This window comes from Ambystoma mexicanum, chromosome 5p (assembly GCF_040938575.1).
Source record: "Ambystoma mexicanum isolate Mex_15411 chromosome 5p, UKY_AmexF1_1, whole genome shotgun sequence".
In the NCBI taxonomy this organism is placed as follows: Eukaryota; Metazoa; Chordata; class Amphibia; order Caudata; family Ambystomatidae; genus Ambystoma; species Ambystoma mexicanum.
Window position 1 is genome coordinate 384,362,324 of NC_090930.1, and position 22,807 is coordinate 384,385,130.

The window sequence follows — 22,807 nt, forward strand, 5'->3', positions numbered from 1 at the left end:
CCCAAGTATTTAAACATGTCAACCCTTTTTAGCTTTTTTCCCCCAAAATGAACCATTGGTGACTTGGCTTAGACAACTACAATCTTCGACATTGCTCATCATTAAACACCAGAATCTTTGATTTCTCTGGATTCAAGGTCAAGTCTACATTCTGGCAGCACCCGTTAACCGCTGTAAGTGCCGAGCTATCCGGGTATAATCAATAAGAACAATGCCATCTGCAAACAAAAAAATATTTAAAAACCACAGATCCCAATTTGGGTGGATTAACGTTGGTATCTTTAAGTGCCAGAATAAAATTAGAAATGTAGAGGCAAAAATCGAGGCTAAATATGAAAGGTGCTAGTTCACATCCTTGGTACAGGCCATGAATTATAGGCACCCCGCTCAGAGTAGGATCCTGCCTGATTCAGGCGTACCCTCAGCATATTTTCAGACTGGATAGCCATCAGTAAATTAAGCAGGCCCCTCGGACATCCCCAATCGTACATTTTCTTTCCATAGAGTATTGTAAAAACGCAATCAAAAGCCTTAGAGATGTCCAAGAAGTGGCTTATTTAGTTCTTTTGCCTCCTTGAACAGTATCTGCTGAATTAAGCAATTCGAGTCAGTGATGACACCGATTTTAAAACGAGATTAAAAAGAATCAATTATATTCACTGCTTTTGCCCAGATCAGAAATTCTTTCAATAAAAAGCTGCTAACATTTTTATTAGAGTTGTCTATAAGTGAAACTGGATTATAATTGTTTGGATCTGACCAATTTCCTTTCTATAAAATAAGGACAACTGTAGCTTGCTTCCATGTCGTCTGAAAAAAGTGCAAGAGCATAACCTTTAACAACAAGTCATATAAAATATTTGCCCATAGGTCTGAATCTGTTTTAAAAGTGGCAAAAGACAAGCCATCCAGTCCGGGAGCTATCGACGATTTAGCAGAGCATATAGCAGTGCATAACGGCAATCAATAGGCAAGTGTTTCCAACATGTCAAATCCTCCTTGCCAAAACACACACTGGGACTATTCCTGTAACTAGAATTAGAAGAATACAAGGTAGTGAAATGCTCCATCGACACCTCTGCAGAAATAGGCTGAAGCTGCAGAGAGGTCTGAATCAAAGGATTCCTGATCAATGGCCATCAATCAGTTGCAGACCTACAAACCATGATACAAACCATTTTCTCAGCATCATTTTTCCATTTGTTTATTCTATGCGCTTTACACCGTTTTCTATATTGTTGCTTAAATTTCCTAATGATGGAAATACTTTCTGCACCATCCTTTTTTAGAGGTCTAACAGCTTTTCGCAAGACGTTTTATGCTGGGTCTGTCTGTGAAACGAGTGAATAAAAGGATTACTCAAAGTATTACCATGGTTGATAAAGAGCATTGAAAATGGAAACAAACCAATCTCGAATAAGTTCATTTTCCATAGCATTAGTAAATCTTATTGCTAGAGATGGCTTCCAGAGAAGAGCATGGTTCCACTCCACCACCTCTACATGACGAGGAGAGGGGCCCAGGTGTAACTGACCTAGATCCGGATCCATGGTCAACATAAGGGGTCTGTGATCACTATCCTTAAAGGACTCGTTAACCTGCATTGACACGCAATAATTCAAAAGATCTCGGGAGAAAAAAATGTAATCAAAGGTAGAAAAAGTCACACCATTAGACCACGCTGGGGGCGAGGGGATGTAACCAAGTATGTTACTGTTGCCCAACATAAGACTCCAATCACTCATAGCCTCCCTAGACTTAGCCTCAGATTGGTGGTTGCTCTTCATGTTGAAGTTTTCTATATTCAAATCAAAGCAATCACTGTTAAAATTACCCATGATAATAACATGCACATCGTCAGACATAAAAATTACAAGCAGTGAGCATAGGTCTGAGATAAAAGCATCTACGTCATGTCCAGCAGGATTAAAGTACACATTAATAATCACAAGGTATCTATAACTTTGATGTATATGGTCCCTCCACTTGAGTTTCACCAGCAAAATATTTGGGTTATCATCTAACAAGAAATCAAGAGTTACATCTTAATTGCACATAGAAGGCCCCCTGTGGGTCGACCCGTTTGTCCCTGATTCACAGAGACATAGTACACCTCAAAACCATCCAACAAAGTTTTGTCTATGATCCACGTTTCCTGAAGGCAAATTTCATCAAGTGTTGACCATAGGTAATTTTTACTTAGCAAGTGCTAAAAACCTCGGGTGTTCCATGAAAAAAAAACCTTTACGGGTCTAGATGTATCATTTCAATTTTGCATCAAGTTATTTTTATTTTGCAAGGAACGTACCACATAGGCCCAGTCATAAGAAGCCACCCCTTGGGTTAAACCAGCACACTTTCCCATCAAAGCCCCCTGATGGTCCTCAGATTGTATACCTTCCACTCAATGAATAAGGGTTCTTTCATAATCGAAAGGGGATCCTACTGGTTACAGCCTCTCCCTGGCACACTTACACAACCTCTTGCAAGTCATGGCCCAATATCTTAAATGGCAAGATCTCATTTAGCACAATATTTTGTATCAATCTAGATGAAAACCCAATTTTGACCCTATCAATACTTCCACTGTCCACAAACTCAATATATAAAATATCAGAGGACGTGATCAGTGAAAGGTTTGGTATTTCTTTGAAAAGAGCCAGGAAATATTGTTGGTTTAAAGGAAAACAACCTTGCAGACTAAATGCGCGCTCCAATATTAGTCGTGGAACATTATTACGCGGATCCAACTTGGTATTTATTTGGGGTAATGTCGGGTTTGACTCAATGATGCTGCCGTCAATTTGGGCAGCACACAGGGTACCTTTTAGCCTACCTGCTTTTGTTTCTTAGGCTGAGTTTGACACACCAATGTTTTTTGCACAGTATTTTACTAAGCATCTGACGCTTTTCTTCCAAGGTTTGAAAAATTGAGAAAACATCCATGTTTCGGTGTATATCTGCGGTGATCCTTGAGGCCATTGATGAGCTAACCAAGTCGAATGGAACCACCATCGGTGGTTGACAAAATTTCATGTTAGCCTCGAAGAGTCTTGCATTCACAACCTCACACGTATCGTTACCAATTAACTGTTTGCTTTTACCTACGTCATTACTAACGTTACAATTAGGGGTTTCCAGGTAGAGTGTGTTGTCAAAATGCTAATGTTAAAAATCGCTTTCAGGTCGTACATCAAGCTTGGTTAAGCAGTTGGTAATACTAGCTTGGTTATTTAACAAGCTCTGACGTTTACCACTGATTTTTTGTTTATTATTTTTACCAATCTTTTGAGGGAAACTATTCAGACCAGAAGCCTGAGAGGCAACTCTGATTTGGACATCTTCAAGTGTAACTTTATCCACTTTTATCATAGTCGCACTTCATTGGCCAGTCTTTCTCAATTGTTTTCTGACAATGGAACATCTAGGCCACACTATTTTAAAATATCCTTTTGAGCAATATTTAAGCAACACTTTATTGGGCTCTTTAGGTTTTTTTTATTTCTTTTTCTTTTGCTGATTTACCAGCTTCACTTCAAGAAAGTATTTAGCTGGAAGATTCATACCTGAGCCAGAAGGACCCGGCAACCCAGTTTGACCTGCCTCAGAGATTTTAACCTTCTCAATCTCCTCACCAATATTAAAGGAACCGGGTTTGGTTTTCTTAATCCTACCTTCAGCCACCCTGTCCATCTTAGAATCATGTTTGAGCACATGGATAGCTTCCGGCGAAGTAGCAACCTTATTAGGAGATATTACTTTGCTCACAGACCTAACAGGTGTAGACACATTTATAGGCCTAGCAGTTGCCATAATAAAGACTTCTAGAAAGGACATTTTCCCCTGACAATTCCTTCAATACCTGCCTTACTTCCCGCATTTCATAATGCAACATATCATGTTATTGTCCATAGAGTCTAAAAACCTAGATAAAACTGGGAAAGAAAAAAATGTCAATGGGCGCATGATCAGTAGGCACATTTGCTTGTACTTGCTGGTGAGAACCATTTAGGTTAAAAGTCACTGGAGAATGATCCAAGGTTTTATAAATAGCAGGCTTAGTGATTTCTGGCATATCAAGAGAACCATCCAACGGAACACACTTAGGTGATGTTTTGTTCGTTGGAGTCTTTGGAATGGGGAACAAATGAACGCTTTCCCTCTGGACATAGGCTGGCAAACAGACGGTTACTGACTCTAAAGAGAACCACAAATGTTTTGCCAGTTCCTGTGACATTGAAGTGTCAGAAATCGAGTCCTTGTTTTGAGAAAGGGCAAACTCCTCCGAATCTATGTGCTCTAAGGAGCATGCGTCCTCAGGAAGGGCAGCCGCGAGGAACAGGTTGCCTCATATTAGGTCATATTTTGTGTCCAAACTAGAGCCAAAGTCAAGGCACCTCCCTTAAGGCCATATAAGATGAATATAAGATGTATGGCAGAATTGAAGAGCGAGCAAAGGAGGGGCAAGATGGGAGTTAGGGAGACCAACCAGTATGTTGAGTTGGGAAACATTAGTGAAAAGATGAGAAGGTTGTTTGCATTAAAAGAAAGAAAGGGTCTTGCATGGCCAATGTTGAGGATGTGGTAGAGGCATGCATGGGCAGTAGTCAGTGTGTGTGCACAGAAAAATAGGGATGAGTTGAAGCTGGCCCCATTGTTCTTAGTGGAGGCAGGGAAAGGGATAAATACTGGAGAAAGTGATATACCAGAGGGATAGGCAGAAAGGGTGGGTGTGGTAGCTGGAAAAAGAGAAGCTCATTTTTGGTGGATTTAGGTGAAGAACATGAGAGTGCATACCGTGTTTGACATGAAGAAGACAGGCAGAGACATTAGATTGAAGAGAGTGAGATAGAGTTGAGAACGAAAAGAAGATTTGTTAATCATCTGCATAGAGGTGGGAGGAAAGAATGAAAGAGTGACGGATGTAGGAGGCATGAAGCTAGTTCGGTTTCTGTGGAGTGGCATGGGCAGAAACCAGATCACTGAGAAGGATATAGGAAGTAGAGATTAAGATAAGAGTAGACTCGAGAGTACCTAATCCATTACAATAGTTTTATTAATAAAAAAGCAAGACAAGCAATATTGTGGTAATTAGCACAAGAGGTTGGATCAAGAGAAGTTTTTTTAAATATTGAAGTCACAATGGCATACTTGAATGAGGAGGGAACGAGAGCATAGGAAAGTGAGAGATTAAGAAGACAGGTGGGATACAGTGTGAGATGAGGGTATACCAAGGGTATGAAATAGGGGGAAAGAGGATCAAAAGTTGAAAAAGAGGGATGAGTAAAAGATAGGCCATATCAATCAGCGAACTGAGCAACAGAGAGATGGTTAGACAACAAGGCATTAGGGGGCTTTGGAGAGAGGGTTCTAGTAACAAGTTGAAAGAGATGACATGAATGATGAGAGAGAGGCTGTTTGAGTACTGATATAGCATTTATGATATGACATGATATGATATTTTATTTATAGGGTGCCTATACACAAGTGTTTCAAGGCGTGACAAGACATGGGAGGGGAACAAGGGGGGAACAAGACAACGACTTACTAGGCCCAGTGACATTGAGATTGCGCAAGTGCAGGGGAGAAGAAAGGGGGAGAAGTGACAGGGGAAGGGGATTAAGGAGCAAGTGCAGGACATAGGATCAACAAAAAACAAAAAACAAGAAGCGCAGCCAGTAGGTGGCAGTGCAAGGGATAAGTGCAGGCAGCAAGTGATTAGATAGTGCAGGTAGGGGGACTGTAGGGTTGCAGATACAGCCCCAAGTGCAGGGTTGCCTGGCAGAAGTGCAGGTGTGCAACTGGGAGGACAGGGACCAGGGCCTGAGGTTCAGAGGGTAGCTACGTAACCAGTACAGTATCAGACAGGAGATCAGCAGGGTAGAGAGAAGGCAGAAGCAAAGAGGAAAGTCTTGAGCTGCTTCCGGAACCAGAGATGGTTCTGTTCAAGCTTCAGAGAGGCACAAGGCTGTTCCAGAGAGAGGCTCTTTGCTTGAAAAAGCGATTGACCCTCAAAGAGTTGGAGGTAGAAGAGCGAAGAGCTCGAGTAGGTAGATACCATAGAAGAGAAAGCTGGAGATATTTTGGTCCCAGACCCCAGAAGGCCTTGTGGACAATGCAAAGGGTCTTGAATTTGACCATTGCAGCCACTGGGGACAAATGGAGAGAATTCAGTGCTGGAGACAAACAATCCCTGTGCTTGAGGCCAAGGAGAGGTCTCGCAGTCCTGTTCTGGATGAGTTGGAGAGGATGGAGAGTAGAGGCAGGCAGATTTAGAAAGAGATTGTTACAGTAGTCAAGCCTAGAGAGAACCAGGGCTCTAGAGACAGTGAGCTCTGTGGGAAGAGGAGGAAAGGAAGAATACCTCTGTGGAGGTGCAGTTGGTAGTTTGACTTCTTAGAGATGTCAGAGATGTGAGGAGAGAAGGAGAGTGTGGAGTCGAAGATAACCCTGAGGTTCTTAGCCTCACAGGTGGGATCAGGAAGAAGGCCAAGGTAGGCCGGCCAGAGAGTGCAGGGAAAGAAAGGTTCAAGTGTGCCGATGAGGAGGATCTCCGTCTTGCTGGCATTCAGGCAGATATCATTGGTGGCTCACCATTGTTGGATTGCAGACAGACAAACTGGGACGAGAGAAGGAGAGGAAGCAGCAGAGCGGAGCCTGAAAACGAGCTGGGTGTCATCCGCATAGCACTGGACATTGGAGCAGAGTGCAGCAACGCGGTGAGTGAGAGGTGCAAAGTATTGGTTGAACAACCAGGTAGAGAGGGTAGACCCCTGGGAAACCCCATAGGTGGAGAGAGAGATGCAGGGGAGAAAGGACCCAAGTTGGACCTGGGAGAGTCAGCCAGAGAGGAAAAAAGTCAGCCAGGTCAGAGCCTGATCAGTGATACCCAGGTTATCATAGAGCCGATTGAGCAGGATGGCATGGTTGACCGTGTCAAAGGCAGGGGAGAGATCAAGTAGGATGAGGACAGAAGGGAGGATAGAATAGAGGTTAGAGAGCAGGTCTTCACGGATGTCCAGAAGAGCAGTTTCCGTGCTTCTGGCTGCTCTGAAGCTAGACTGATGGTCATGGAGGCACCCAACAGCTTCAGTGTGAAGATTAAGCTGGGATAGGGCAAGATTTTCCACAAGTTTACCCAGGAAAAGAGTGATAGAGATCGGGCAATAGTTAGCCAGAAGGGAGGGGTCGGCTGAGGGTTTCTTGAGAAGAGGGTGCACAAACAAGTTCTTCAGGGGGGATGGGAAGGTTCCAGAGTTGAATGAATGATTGCAGAAGTCAACAAAGGCTGTAGCAAGGGTCTCAATGTGGTCCTTGATGGTTCTGGAAAAACATGGAAGAACCTGTTTTGATGAGGTTTTCATAGATTGGACTTGTCTAGAAATCTCAACAGGGGAGAAGAGAGGAAAGGCAGAGAAGGGGTGGGGGTGGCCGCAGGAGGCCGGAGGAAGAGGGGAGGCAGGAAGGAGAAACTGGAGAAGCTGAGAAGGTGGACAGGATGTCCTGGGTCTTTGAGATGATGTGGGTGGCTTGGTCTGTACAGAGGGCCTGGGAAGGAACAAGAGAGGTAGAGACTGTGGCAGGACTGACCAGCTCCTTGCAGATTTTGTAGAGTTCGGCTGAGTTGTTAGATGCCGCAGAAATGCAGGCTTGTATATGAGCTCTCTTCTTGGTGAGGTCAGTGTGTCTGTATTTCCTTTGCAGCAGGCGGCAGGCCAGTTTGTCAGAGGATGTGCAAGATGCCAACCATTTCCTCTCAGCCACCCTATACTTGCGTTTAAGGGTGATGAGATCTGAGTCAATCAAGGAGTTGCACTTTGCTTTGGGCTTCATGTGGAGCCTCATGACAGGGGTCAGTGCATCAAAAGTATCAGCGATAGCAGAGTGGAGAAATGAAAGGGCTGTGTCAGGGTGTGAGTCAGCCAGGGTTACAGGAGGGGAAGAGAAAGAGGCGGTGAAAGCCTCCACTGACACATGCTTCATGGGTAGAATTACCGAGAAGGTGGATGGTAATGTGGGGTTAGGCATGGCCTGGAGGTTAGAGAGGGAGAGATTAGAGGAGAGGAGAAAGTGGTCACTCCAGGAGAGAGGAGTGGTGAGAGGGTTAGAGAGTGGGACGTCTGTGGAGATCAGAACATTGAGAACATCGAGATTGTGCCTTGCAGAGTGAGTCGGACCAGAGGGAAGGATAGAGGGAGAGAGCATTTTTGAGCATCAAGTAAAAGTTAGTCATAGAAAGAGTGGGGAGGGTAGAGGGAGGTAAGATCAGTAAGAGAGTGACATTTTTTTCCAGAGTCGTTCGGCCTTCCAGAGTGAACGCCTCAGGAAGGGAATTGATGGTTATAGTTAGATGTGTGGAAGAAAAAAAGGTGAAAAGGATATTGAGATTCAAAGGTGGATACATGTTTGGAGTGAAAAACAGTAGTGACCAGATCAGGGTTAAGTGTAGAGAAGGTCTCAGTGGCTGGAGTTGAGAGCAGGGAGAAAAGAAGAACAAATATTGAAAAGAACAGGTCAGGTTGAGAGAAAGTGACAGGAGTGTAGGCATGTGGGGAGTGGGAGGAAAGTTATAGGAGAATGAGAACAAAGAGTGATCACATATGTATAGGGGGTGAGCAGAGACCATTGTCACATGAGAAAATGATGAGAACATATGATAAAGGGATGAGCCAGACAATAGTTGGGGGATAAGGGTAGAGAGTTGGAAAAGATGATAGACGTCAAGACAGGAAAGTAGAAATAATGGTTAGAGGGGAGATAAATATTAAAGAAGCCAAAAAGCAGAAAGGCAGAAGGGGAAGGAAACATAGCTGACAGAAAAGAGTCCAGACTTTCATAGAAAACATGGGCGAACCAGAAGATAGTGGAGGATGAGGATAGAGAGGCTGAGAGTCTTTAGAAATTAGGAGAAGTAATATTCAAAAGAGGTAAACAAGGGAATATGAGTTAGTGGCAGAGCTGGAGACCAATATGAGTGATAGGGAGTACGTGTTCCTCCGCCTTCACCATGTTGGCAGAAGGTATGAGAAAATTGTGCATCAGGAGAGGAGAGAGTGGCAGGGATAGTAGTGTTAGTATAGGTGATGCAGGTTTCCATGATGCATAGTAAATGAAGGTTACAATGCAAGGAAAGATCTAGTGAATGATTCTGTTATCTACTGGATGACCATTATTAATGAATCAATTGATGTATTTATTTATGGTCATTTAGTGGTATCAAAAGTGGGGAAGGGGCAATGGGAAAACTCGCACTCACAACATTACAATATTAATATAAGATAAGTGCTCAGGCAACACACCAAGCTAAGGATAGAAAAGTTAATTGTGGGGATAAGTGTAATACAGGTTCAGACTCGACCCCCCACAGTAAAAAAACAACAGGAAATAAGGAAGTAAGTGAACAAGGAGAGCACAGACTCTCAGCACAACAAGTGTGATCATTAATGAGGACACATACACTATTGCAGATAAGTGCAGGTACCAAGACCAGCATGCTTAACACAGCCCCTAAGATCCTGGTCAACACAATAGTGATTGGGAATCCAGCCAGAGGCATACCAGGGGGAGAAAGCAGGGGTCAGGATGCGGGTTAGCACATCTGTCCTGAGGCTCCAAACATTCTTTAAAGAGGAGTGTCTTAAATAATTCCCTGACATGGAAGTCAATGTTTCCCTCTCTGAGAGAGGGTGGCAGAGTGCGCCAATGACAAACCTAGCCGCATCAAAGGTCCTGCCCCAAAACCTGAGACAGCAAGGCAAACAGTGACCTGGAAAAGACTGAGAGTATGGGCCTTCTAGGGATGTAGTTGATGACCTTACACTGGAGGTGTCCAGACCCCATGCTCCAGTAGGCCTGGGGATTATAAACAGAGCACTCTAGGAGATCCAGGTCTTGACTGTAAGCCAGAGAAGGGATTTGAATGTGGGAGTGATGGGGTCAATAGGTCTCAGACTGTAATAAGCTTAGCTGTTTTCCTTCCAGATTATCAGTAGCAGATAGGGTAAGGACTTGATGAGGCCCATGTATGCACTATTGCACTAGTTCAGCCTCAAGGGAGCCAATCTGGCCCTTACACCTTCCAAAAGAAATACACAGGAAGAATATGCTTGAGAAGGAGCAGCTGGAAATTAGACATTTGAGATGAGCAAAGGGCAGTGAGCTATTAAAGATGACCCTCCAGGTTCCTGGCAGAAGGAACCAGAGTAAGTAAGGTGTCTAGAGCAGGAGGCCAATGAAAGTGTAGTGAAAGAGTAGTGGTAGAGCCTAAATAGATTATTTCAGTATAGGGTCCATTGTGAGAGAATGTGGTTTTGAACATGAACTGGACAAAAGAAGGATGTTATTTGGGTGGTCGTTGGCGAGGAGTCCCCTTCCAATGTCAATTTGCATTCCCTCAACTTAAGGTAGAAAGGAGCAAGTAAAAGGTGTGATGAGATAAACAAGAGGTGACTGGTCGGACTGGTAGATGATGGAGCTTTTGGGGAACCCACAGTCAGTGAAATTAACGTCTGAGAGAAGAAAGGGCCTCACATGACTTGAATCACTCCAACCCAGAAGAAGGAAGACATCCATCTGGGGCGCTGTCTTTGATGCCATCAAAGCTTCTAGGCAGTCCATCCAGGTGGCATTGTTGACAATAAGAAGTACAGCATAGGTCACGAAGAATGTGGATGGCATAACAGTTTAATGTCTAGTGACTGAAGGAGTTTGTCGCTCATACTGATGAGTGAAATTTCAGTTAATCTTGAGGGTCACATGTCTGATTGGTAGTCAGGAATACACACATTGTTTTTATTACAGGCTGGGAGTTGGATTTTGGTCATCCTCTCAAGGACTTTCACAATAAATGACATGATGCATTGAGGTGATAATTAACTGGAATCACTGAGTACTTGCTAGGCTCCATGAGAAGAAGCAGTTTGTACATCTTTCTAGCTTCTGGGGGAAGATACCAGTGTCAATTAAACCATTTGCTGCCTATTTTGGATACCCTGAAATAACATTAAAAGGTGAAAATAGAATCCTGTCCTCGTTACCTTCACAAAAATACAGTGAAAAAACAAAAAAGTTGTTTAATGTGAGGGGTCAGAAATGAGAGACAGAGTCAAAGTTGTAATGTTTTCAACATTAGACATTTTATTAAAATAAAAGGGTTTCGCTAAAGGCATTTATATCCCTATACTAAAGATATTTTCCCTACCTAAGAAACCAAAACTAAAGATTAGTCTGTGTTTGGTCATCAAAAGTAGGCCTACAGTCCTTGTGTCCAAAACATATCTGACCCTCACACTAAAAATGAACAACAAAATGCACAAGGTGAAAGTCTCTGCTTCAAATTCAGTAAACAGTGTGCAACAACCACTTAAGTAAATCCAACAAAACAATCATTTATCCAGGGGAAGGTTCCCTTATCCTGAACTCTTTCAGGTAGACTTTTAAAAGTGTTCAGTTCAAACAATAGTTATTTAAGAGTGATAGAATTGTCTCTTTCACATAACACTTCCTTAAGGTGATGAAAAGTGTCCTTTCTAACAATGAGGTTTTAAGGATGGCAAAAGTGTCTCCTTTATTCAACAGTTTATTAAGGGAGGTCTCCTGGGGTACTCTCCTGCCAGGAACCCTTTTCACAATGTCTTTTCTTCTCACAAAAGCTGGACGGATTACCTGGTGTACTCCCCTGCCAGGAATACCCCTCTGAGCTTGGTAGATCCCCCGGTAAACTCTCCTGCCAGGTATCTTTCCTCCAAATGCGTACTACCTGATGCACTTATTTCACTAGGTCTTCTGACATTCTTTCAGTTTCTCTTTAAGTATAACACAGTTGCATTCCTGCACTGTTTATACTCTATTTGCTCCAGGTATTACTTGTTCCAACTTGCCCTATATTGACATTCCTTATACGGAGACTTGTTCACGTTTTGATTATCTTCATTGTTAGAATGTATTAGCTAGTGGCAATACGTGTTCCAATCTTCCCCCCCTATATTGACTTTTCATATATGAAGATGTTTACAGATCTTGACTTTCACTTGCTTCATTATAGCTCATTTGCTCATGTATGGAGACTTATGTAAATTCAGTCTTTCTGTGTCACTTGTTTGATATTAAAAGTAAGCTCCCAATTGGTTGTAGGCCTATCGGTATGCCCGGGTTTCCCAGTACTCTTGGGCAGACTCACTGGTATTTGATGGTATTTCCGACCCGTGGTGTATGGCTGCAGTAATGTTAGTGCCTCAGAGAATCATTCCCCACTTTCCAGACCCTCTTGCGATTCTCCTTTCGACTTCTGTGTCATCTACGAGTGGAACCTCTGCCTTTCACAGTGACCGCCTCCTCGACAGCCTCTCCACTTCTTCCGGCTTGTCAACAGTTTCTCTGTGCCACCCGCTGTGCTTCTCTCTATCTCTTGCTTTCCCGGTAGGAAGCGCCTGCTTAACTCCACAGAGTTCACTCTCGTGTGTCTGCCTTCGGTTCCGTTTCCCACTGCACCCGTTCTGCATCTATCTACTCCTCCTTCACAGCTCTCATGAATACACACATCATTTTCAATATCCCACACAGCTGATTGGAATTACTACAAGTCTGCACATCTTATTTATTCATTGGGTATTTATAATGCACCTATACACAATGTGTTTCAATGTGCAACAAGACAAAGAGGGGGCAGGGAGGACAAAACAAACAGTCCTAACAGGCCTTGTGACATTCGGAGCGTGCAAGTGCAGTAATGAGAAGTGCAGGGGGGGGGTGAGTGCCGGTCAGGGCAGAGGGCACATGAGAAAAGCAGGTCTAAGGGGAGGCCAGGTGGATAGAGCCAGGGGAAAGCAGAGAGAAAAGGGGCTTGTAGATCCACAAGCTAAGTACAAAGTAAGGGGATTCAGTGTGTAGACCCAGCCAAGCCAGGGTGGAGGGAGAGGCGTGGAGGGCAAGTGCAGGATGAGGGGAGGGGTCAGGAGAGACCAAGTGCAGGGGTAGACTGGACTGGGGGACCTGGTGCACTGTAAGAATCTGAAGGAACCAGGCAGCCAGTCAAGAGACATACAAGGACATAATCAAGGGAGGGGGAGAGGGAAGGAAGATGCGAAAAGTAAGGTCTTGAGAAGTTTACAGAACTTAAGGAGATCTGGCATAGGTCTGAGTGGTGCGGGGAGGCGATTCCAGAGGGAAGAAGCTGTAGAGGAGAGAAATCTACCCCCCAGAATCTTATCTGCAGAGAGTTAGAGCTAGAAGACCAAAGGGCTCTAGCAGGAAGGTGTTTAGGAAGAGAGAGTTGGATGTAGCAGGGTCCGAGGCCCCAGAAAGCCTTGTAGATGATGCAGAGGGTGTTGAAGTTGATCCTTGCAGCAACCAGGAGCCAGTGGAAAGATTTTAGTCCTGGAGAGATTCAGTGCCTGGACTTGAGGCCAAGGATAAGCCTTGCAGTCCTGTTATGGATAATGTATTTATTTATTTATTGTTCACTTGTTAGGTGCTAATACAGGAAGTAAATACTGTTTCAAAGCACCCACAGGGCCACAGGGATGGGACAGGGGATGATAGATAATGTAATTACATAATTAAATACAACAAAAGAAGATATAATGGGGAGGGAAGACAAACCTACTATGCCTTGTGAGTATTCAGAATGTGTAAGTGAAGATGGGAGAGGGGTAGGGGATAGGTGCTGTGGTGCTCATGGAGCGTAGCAGGTGAAATGCTATGCGGAAAGGTAAGCGCAACCTCAAGTTGTGGTGGGTGAGCCAAAGCAAGTGCAGAGTATAGACAGCAGCTCGGATGATAAGATGTGGGAGGTCAGGGTACCATGGATGTATAAGGGACCTGCACAACAGTCAAGCTACTGTGCGATTAGCAGGTGAGAGGGGGAGGGAAGGAAGAGGTAAAGAGGAAGGTCTTGAGGCATTTCCGCTACGTAATGTGGTCCTGCAAAAGACAAAGAGGGAGGGGCTGTGCCAACAAAGAAAGGCTGCTGAGGAAAGTGATTGACCGCCTGCTCTCTGTTTAGAAACCGCTTAACATGCAAGGATTTGGTGCCAGAGGAATGCAAGTGGCTAGGGGGGGGAGTATTTGGTCAGGAAGAGTTGCAGATAGAGTGATCCCCAGCCACAGACAGCCTTGTGGCTGATGCAAAGGGATGAGAATTAAACCTGTTTTGCTATCGGGAGCCAGAGGAGACTTTGTAGGGCAGGAAAGAAGCGGTCCCTGGGCTTGAGGCCAAGGATACGTTGATTAATTGAAGGGGGCGAGGGAAGGAGCAAGGCAATTTGAGGAAGATGATGTTGCAGTAGTCCAGCCTGGAGAGGACAAGAGGTCTGGAGACATTGATATTCTGGAAGGTGAGGAGGTGAAACTGAAAGTGGGCCTTCTTGGCAAGGTCCGTGATATGAGGAGAGATGGAGACAGAGGAGTTGAAGGGAGCGGGCACATGGAGGGCCACCAGAGTGTGGGAGGGAATGGGGAAGCAGGGGTCCCAGTGAGAAGGATGTCTGTCATACTGGCATTAAGGCAGCCGTCGTTAGGCATTCAGGAATGAGATAGGAAAAGGAGGAGGCAGAGGAGAGAAGCTTGAAGGAGAGCTGTTTGTCCTCTGCATAAGTTAGTTGAGAAGCTGGAGATCAAATTGGGTAGAAGGGCCAGGTAGATGTTAAAACGCCAAGGTGAGAGGATAGAGCCCTGAGGGACAACACATGTGAAGATAAAAGGGCCCAGTTGAACCTGGGAGGTTCAGTTGGAGAGGAAGGAGATCAACCAGTGCAGAGCCAGGTCTGTGATGCCAAGGGTATCACAGAGCCAATTTATCAGGGTGGCATGATTGACAGTATCATTTCATTTCATTACTTTATTTCGATCCAATGAATACATCATAAAAGTCATACACAAAAATGTACATTACAAATCACACAATAAAGCACAGTAAATAATCAAATCGTTAATGAAGCTCTATAAAATGTGGTGACTATTATACCATAAGCTGCGAGCCTCATGTTTAAAAGTGTAAACTTATAAAATAACAGACTGAGCCTCACGGACTGGCTATGAGGTGGTATATTTACATCTCTTTCTCCAAGATTGGAGCAAGTAATTCCCCAGACAATTAGTTGCCAACTCACAGTCATTAATCCTTCTAATGCAAAACTGTTTAAAAAGCGGTGTCAAAAAACATTTCCTAGTATGAGAATACTCGGGGCAAAACAAGATAAAATGCACTATACTTTCAATATCATTTGGACAAAAAGGGAAGGCGACTCAGATGTTCAAGTTCCAATGATGCTTGACCTTGGCTAGGGGAAGAATAACAATAGGCAATGTCATGTAAAGAGCTTTCATTGTTTTCAGTTTAATTCTGCCCAAATAATCTTCAAAACCAGGATATTCTTTCCTGGACAAATAAAGAGCCAGACTAGCTGACCCTGCAAGTTTTGCTAGAGTTTCTCTCATCCATTTGCTTTCATCTTACTAATATTTTAAAATTCCCTGGGATTGTGTCTGGACGAGACCAATAGCTCCCCAGCACCAGGGCAAACAACTCTTCTTTAATGGCTGAAAGCCAGGGTAAATGAAATCCACCTGACTGAGACAAAACAGCTCTAACGGCACCTCTGTACTGACCCAGATTATTGTTTGTCCAGAATCTATCTCAATAAAACACCAGCCTCGTGTGACATAAGAAGTCAATGCTTTGCAGGCCCAACTCCCACAAAAGGGTAGAATTCTGGGTGTTTGAAGGCAAGCCCAAGAATGCTTTCAAACCTTTCTGTTCTACGACTTTGAGCATGTCTGAGTTACAGACACCCCACAACTTGTCACCGTAAAAAGCAGCCTATCTGGCCTGGCTCTTGTAAATCTGTAAAATAACAGTTATGGGGCCTGTCCCATGAGGCTGAATAAATCCAGACATAGCTCCACAGTGCCTAATCAGCTTCAAGTCATCCCAATTCACTTGATCCTTTTATGCACAATTTGCAGCCAATCGGACCCCCAAATAATCATAACTAGTAACTTGCTCAATCGCCCCACTTCCCAGGCTAATTGTCAACCATGTTATTTTCCTATCCCTTTTCCTACTAAACACCATTAGCTTGGTTTCTTTGAGTTTTATTGAAACTCTACTGCCTTCACAAAATCTCTCAAATATTTTCAATTGCTTCCATAGGCCTTTGGGTATCAGTATGAGGAGGGCCGCACCAAAAGCAAATAAAAGGATTGGGATGCATTCACCTGCCAGCAATGGGGCATCGGTCATCCAAGCCATTGGTAGATCAATAACCCTATTTATAAAAAGGAAAAACAGACTTGGTGCAAGGACACAGCCCTGCCTGACTCCGACATCAATTTCCTGCATTACTCTAGCAGTGGTTTTCCCCTCCGACCCATCCCTGATTTTCACCCCATTATTAGAGTAGAGATATTGAATTGCTCTCAGAATACGAAGCAGCACCCCCAGTTTAATCAATACATTCCAAAGATCCTTTCTCTGTGCACTGTCAAATGCATTTTTTAAATCAACAAAAAACGCATACATGTTCATGGCCCGTAGTGCAACATATTTATCCAGAATCAGGTGAAGCCTTTAAACTTGATCCACTGTGCTAACATTACACTGGAATGCAGCCTGAAAGTGATACAAAACCCCCATCTGCCACAGTATTAAAGGCAGAGGAAAGTTCAAAAAGGAAGAGAATGGAAGGAGAGCCGCAAATTGAGATTGGAGATCAAGTCTTCTTGGGGGTCTCATGAGAGCAGTTTTTGCCCTCTGGCATCTCAGATCTGAAGCCATACTGGTGGTCGTGGAGACAACCAACATGTTCAATGTGGTGGATTGTTAGGGAGAATTCTCTGTTTAGGTTGAATTTCCTAACCTAGTGAGTCCCCCAGCAGCTTTGCTGGATTTTTGGGGTTTATTTTTTCTCCTGCCAAGAGTGAGACTCTTTTACCCTCACTCTTGGACATGACTTGAGAGTGTTTCTGTGACTTGCTATGTGCTTATGGGATAGGGGGTATTTTTTCCCCATAGGCTATCATTGGTTTTTGAATGTGTGTTACACAGCACCCTCAGTGCCGTAACACAGGGGTGTCATAGAGACCCCCAAACATAGACTCCACACCCTGGGACTGACTACTGTCTCCCTGGGTCTGTAAAGTCACCATTGACTTTACTAGTCTTAACTTAGGAACTTAACCAGTACAAACCATCTTACTGTGGAAGTACTGGTAGGGGCAATTAGATTGCCCCTGGGTCTGTTGTCGAGGGGGTACTGTCCCGTCCCCCCTCGCCGAGTTCTGGCTGGTGGCAGTGGATACCACGGAAATATTCCACCGGAATATTTCCCAATGGGATTTCCCATTGTTTTTAATGCACCACTTTTTGGTGCAATGTTAAAGATACCGCCGGTTTATTTATTTAATATAAATTCACCGGTTGGGATTTTTTGCCAGAACTCACCGCCAAAATGGCGTCTAGGTTCACTTCAGTAACCCTGAACCCGAGTCGAGCCTTTGTTCCACTTTTGGCGGGCTTCTGCACAGAAGCCCTCCACAGTGGTGCCATTATGTCTGGGTACCACAGGGGTGTGGGAGGGGGGTTAGGCACCCTGGACTGAGTTGCCTTGCCAACTCATGTCGCACTCTGGTGTGATTGGCCCAAGTGGTGAGCCACCCCGCTCACCACTTAGCATGTTTGATTGACAGCTAGGCTGTATGAATGGGGGTTTGCTGCATAAAAGCAGGGTTTTTGGGACTGGTTCTTGAGAAGTCGCCACAGGACCTAAGAAGCCGAAGAGGGAGAAGCCGAGACGACCTGCCAAGACGACACCACCGGTGAAGCCCTGCGGAACCGTCTCACCACTTTTTCCGACGACAGAGGAGATCTCCCGCCGGAGAGTCTCCTTCCCTTAACTGGTGGGGACAACCAGTTGCTGCCTTCTTTTCGCCGTCCCGAAGCATCTCGTGGCCGCCTTGCCTGTGCCAAGCACCCCGGCAACCAGGATACCACTTTTTACCTCAACCGCGAAAGAGGGGTAAAATCCTTTGTGACCGGAAAACTCCACGGCTGGTCTCATCCCTGGTAGTGCAACGACCTTCAGCTTTCCTCCACGTCGAGATCACCTCTTCTTCTGGACGACGCCGCGACTTGCACCCACTACCAGGAACAACTACCACCGCTGGAGGATCCTTTCCACTTTTTAAAAGGTACTGTGTTCCGCCCGGCTTCCCTTGCCACCGATTGTACGGGGTAGATTTAGCCCTCGGCTCTCGAACCTGGGTAAGCCTGGGACACCCTAACTAAACTTTTTCTAAATTCGGAAAAACCTTTTCTACTCACCTGCAAAGACTTGTGACATTGTGTGATCTTGGGCATATTTTCGCCTGGCTCTCTCTAAAGCGGGCCACGAACCAATTCTCCTTGTTCCACAATGGACTGCCTTTTCTAACCTTATGTGAAAAGTGTTTTACCTTGCTGCTTTCATTACTTCTGCTTTTTCCCTCCCTTTTTAATAACTTGTTGGAGTGCCATCTGACGTTAAGCGCTCACCTCTGTTTGGAAATAAGTGGTGTTAACTTAGACTTGTCCAACAAATGACTAGGGATGTACATGTTAGTAATAGTGACTGTGTTTTGACTTACTTACCTTTTTCTGTGCTAGTGTAATTTATGAGTGTGCCTTTAAAATAAATAAGTATATACTTTTACACCTAGCTCTGGTCAGTGTTTGCTTGTACTACTGTGCCTCTGTACCTATCCTGTATCCTCTATATACTGCCTAACTCTTCTTGAGGGAAGTCTGACTGCTCAGCCACAGATACCACAGTGAATCTGTGTGGTGCAGACTGCTACCAAGTGGGTTTACTGCCAACACCTGTAATCTTAAATCTTTTGCAGTGGTCCCAGAGGGAACTGCACAGGTTTCTGCTCATGAGAGCAGTTTTTGCCCTCTGGCAGCTCAGATCTGAAGCCATACTGGTGGTCGTGGAGACAACCAACATGTTCAATGTGGTGGATAAGCTTGGAGATGGCCAGCTTCTCATAGAGTTGGACCAGGAGGGGCGTAATGGAGATAGGGTGGTAGTTACCTGGACAGGAAGGGTCGGCGGAATGCGTTTTGAGGAGACAGTGCACAAGCCAGTGCTTGAGGAGAGAGAGGAAGGATCCAGTGGCAAAGGAGTGATTGCCGAAATTGGCCAAGGCTGGCGCAAGGGAGAAAATATTGTTCTTGATAGTTCTGTAGGAGCAGGGAGCACCTGTTTGGATGAGACTTTCATAGAGCGGACTTGTCTAGAAAACTCATCAGGTGTTATGGGAGAGAAAGAGGAGAGTAGGAGGGGATAGGGGGGCCAAGGGATACCTGAAAGCGGGTGAGGGAGAATGGTGTGGAGTGAGTGGCCTGAGAGGTGCAGAGGGCCAGTGAAGGCAGAGGAGCAGTGGAGATATTGCAGTAGGGTGTGCAAGTTCTTTCAGATTTTTAAAAGTTCAGCTGTGTTGTTAGAAGCTGCAGAGATGCAGGCTTGGATATAGGACCTCTTCTTTGAGTAGATGGAGAGTCTGTATTGCATTTCTAGCAAAGGGCAGGCTAGTTTGTCAGAGAGTGTGCTCGAGGCCTGCCACTTCCTCTCAGCGGCTATGCACTTGCGTTTCAGCGCGGACAGTTCAGAGTTACACCAAGAATTGCTCTTGGAGGCAGGTTTCATGCAGATCCTCATGATAGGGACAAGGATGTACAGAGTGATGCAGATGGAGAGTTGAAGGTTAATAAGGGCTGTGTCAGAGTGAGAGTCAGTGGCAGTAGTAGGAGGGGGAGTGAAGGTGGCAGCGGAATCAGCAACTGACATTCACATCATAGGTCGAATGGCAGAGAAGGAGGCTGGCAGTGCAGACGGGAGCTTAGCCAGGCGACCCAAGAGGTCCAGGTGAGAGGACAGGAGAGCATGATCAGACCAAGAGAGAGGAGTAATGAGATGGTTGGAGTTGGGGATAACTGAAGAGATGAGAGCAGCCAAGGTGTATCCGGCTGATTGTGTCAGACCGGAGGCACAAATGGAGAGGGAAAGAGAGTCACAGATGTTGCAGAAGAGACCACAGGCCTCATCAGGGGAGTCAAGGTGAATATTGAAATCTCCAAGCAGAAGACGCTTGGAGGAGGAGGTCTGGAGAGAAGAGGCGAGGTCAGCCCATTCAGAGGGGAAGTGAGAGACCTGGCCAGGGGGCCAGTAGGTGGTGGCCAGAGTCAGAGAGAGGCCAGGAGATACACCAAGCTTGCAGATAAGGCATTAAAAATAGGAGTAGGCGTGAGTGGATATGATAGTAGCAGGTACCCACTCAAGGGAGATCAGGGCTACTCCGTCCCCGGGCTGGTTAGGAATGTCCTTAGAGAGGATGTTAGAGAGTGTCAAAACTTGTGACAGAGCTGGCAGTGAACCACTTCTTGGTGAGAGTGAGGACGTCTAGGTCGAGGTCTTCAAGGAGGTTGCAGATGTCAGAGGAGTGTTTGACAGCAGAGCAAGCGTTCAGGGTAGCTAAGTGGAGTAGGTTGCCACTTTTGAAGGTCTTTTGAGGAGGGGGACAGGAGTGTGGTACACCTATCAGAGGTGGAAGAGGGGCCAGAGGTGTGGCAGGAGAGGGGAGGAAGTTGATAAGAGACAGAAGACACCTCTCAAGAAGGAGGAGGTTGGGCACTGAGAGCCCTGCACCATGACAGTGTCATTTAGGTAAACATTAATGATAACCCTAGAGGGCCGGAGCGATGCCAAGAGTACCTCCCAATGGGTGCCACCATTAATGATAGAGAAAGAGAAAGGGGAGAGCTTCGAGACCATAAGGGGAATCCAATGCTCTGGAGAAGGAACAATAAAGAGAATGTCAGTGAAAGTCTGCCTGGAAGAAGCAGTTAACATAATTGTCAGCGATGGGCAGGCATGGATTGGAGACCAGGAGATCCTTCTTGAAACTTTTCCATCCAGACTTTGACAGGGGCAAAGGATAGGAGATAGAATAGCAATTAAAGAAGATAAGGCAGATTGAGAGCACCATTGAGGGAGAGTGTGGAGACAAGGGAGAGATGGAGGAAACCGCAGAGCATGACACCAACTACAACAACACAGTAATGCAAAAATCTAGAGTCAAGTGTCCAGGAAGAGATAAAGGCCTAGGTTACATCATACAGCAGAAAGCATGGGACCTAGACACGAGTTATCTGGACAGAGGGAACATCCTAGATAGAGGAAATGAGGGAAAAGCCTGATGTTTAAGCACAACAGCAGTTGCAAAAACACCCAGATTCGACTTTCCTAGAAAAGCAGGAAAAAGCCTAATTTCTAAACACAGCAGCAAATGAAAAACACACAGATTCAACCTTCCTAGGAGAAGAGGGAAAACGTCTAATTTTTAAACACAGCAGCAATTGCAAACACACCCAGATTCGACTTTCCTAGAAAAGCAGGAAAAAAGCTAATGTTTATCCACAGCAGCAATTGCAAAAACATACAGATTTGACATGCCTAGAAAAGAGGGAAAAGCCAAATTTTTAATCACAGCAGCAAATGCAAAACACACAGGTTTGACTTTCCGAGAAAATAGGGAAAAGCCTCATTTTTAAACACAGCATCAATTGCAGAAACACAGAGGTTCAACTTGCTTGAAGGGGGAGAAAGCCCCACAGGTTAATTATGACAATTCACCAATACCAAATGTGGATAACTAGCAAACCGCCAAGTGCAGCAGACTGCAGAATTAGATTGTAGAGGTAAAAGAGAGGAGTGATAGTTAAATAAGGAGCAGTAATATCTGTTCCACCTGCCCGTGCTTTTCTTACCTTGCTAGTTTCTGCTGGTTGATGTCTGTGCTGCATGCCCCCAAGGCAAACACTGGCAAACATCCTCTGGGGCTGCTCCTGTGGGAGCTGCCCTTTGCCACAGGGCCCTTCGCCAAGGGGCTGCAACATGGGTAGTGTAGCTCATTGGCAACACGCTTGTCTTGGAAGCAAGACCACGTACAGCAACACAGGTTCGAATCACTGGTCCGTGCTTAGAAACCTCTTCGGTATTAAGCGTGTTGTAAATAACCAATTATAACAGGCACTGGGGCTGCTCTGTCAGTATTGCTTTAGTTGGGCAATAGGTCAAATCAGTGGTTGGGGGAGGGGTGGGAAGCGGGAGGAGGAACAGGAACTGGAATCAGGCTGCAATGCAGCAAAGCGGCAGTGCTCAACAGTATTCAATTTGCTTCCAAATTAGCTAAGGCACATATACAATTTTAACAAAAAGAGCATGAGCAGGCAGATGATAAGACACACGACTGACCCCAAGTACAATCAGGAAGTTATTGTTTCTTCTGCTCCACATTGAATCCTTTCTCATCATCTTCTTCATCCCAGTGCGGGAGTTGGAATCCAGAGGAGTTTTGGACGTTTTAAAGCTATTTTTCTCTTTTGTTTTTTGTTCACATCAAAACCAACAATAACAGGAGATGTTAAGTGAGCATTATGTACAAAAAAAGTGGAAATGGTTTTTTGCTCAGATTGACAATATGCCATCAGTACTGCAGAGGTTATAGTTTTAGAGGGCGGAGAGAATACCATGACTCTTTCATTGGTTTGATTTTATTTTATTTTATTTTATTTATAAAGCACAAAAAACCAGGCCCAGTGGCAACCGGGCGCATACTCTTAAACATGTTACAAAAAGCAGAAGTTACAGAAGTTACAAAAATATACAGCATATATACATGTAAATACTCTTAAACATGTTACAAAAAGCAGTAGTTACAGTGAGTTACAAAAATATACAGCATATATACATGTAACAAAGGGTACCATTAA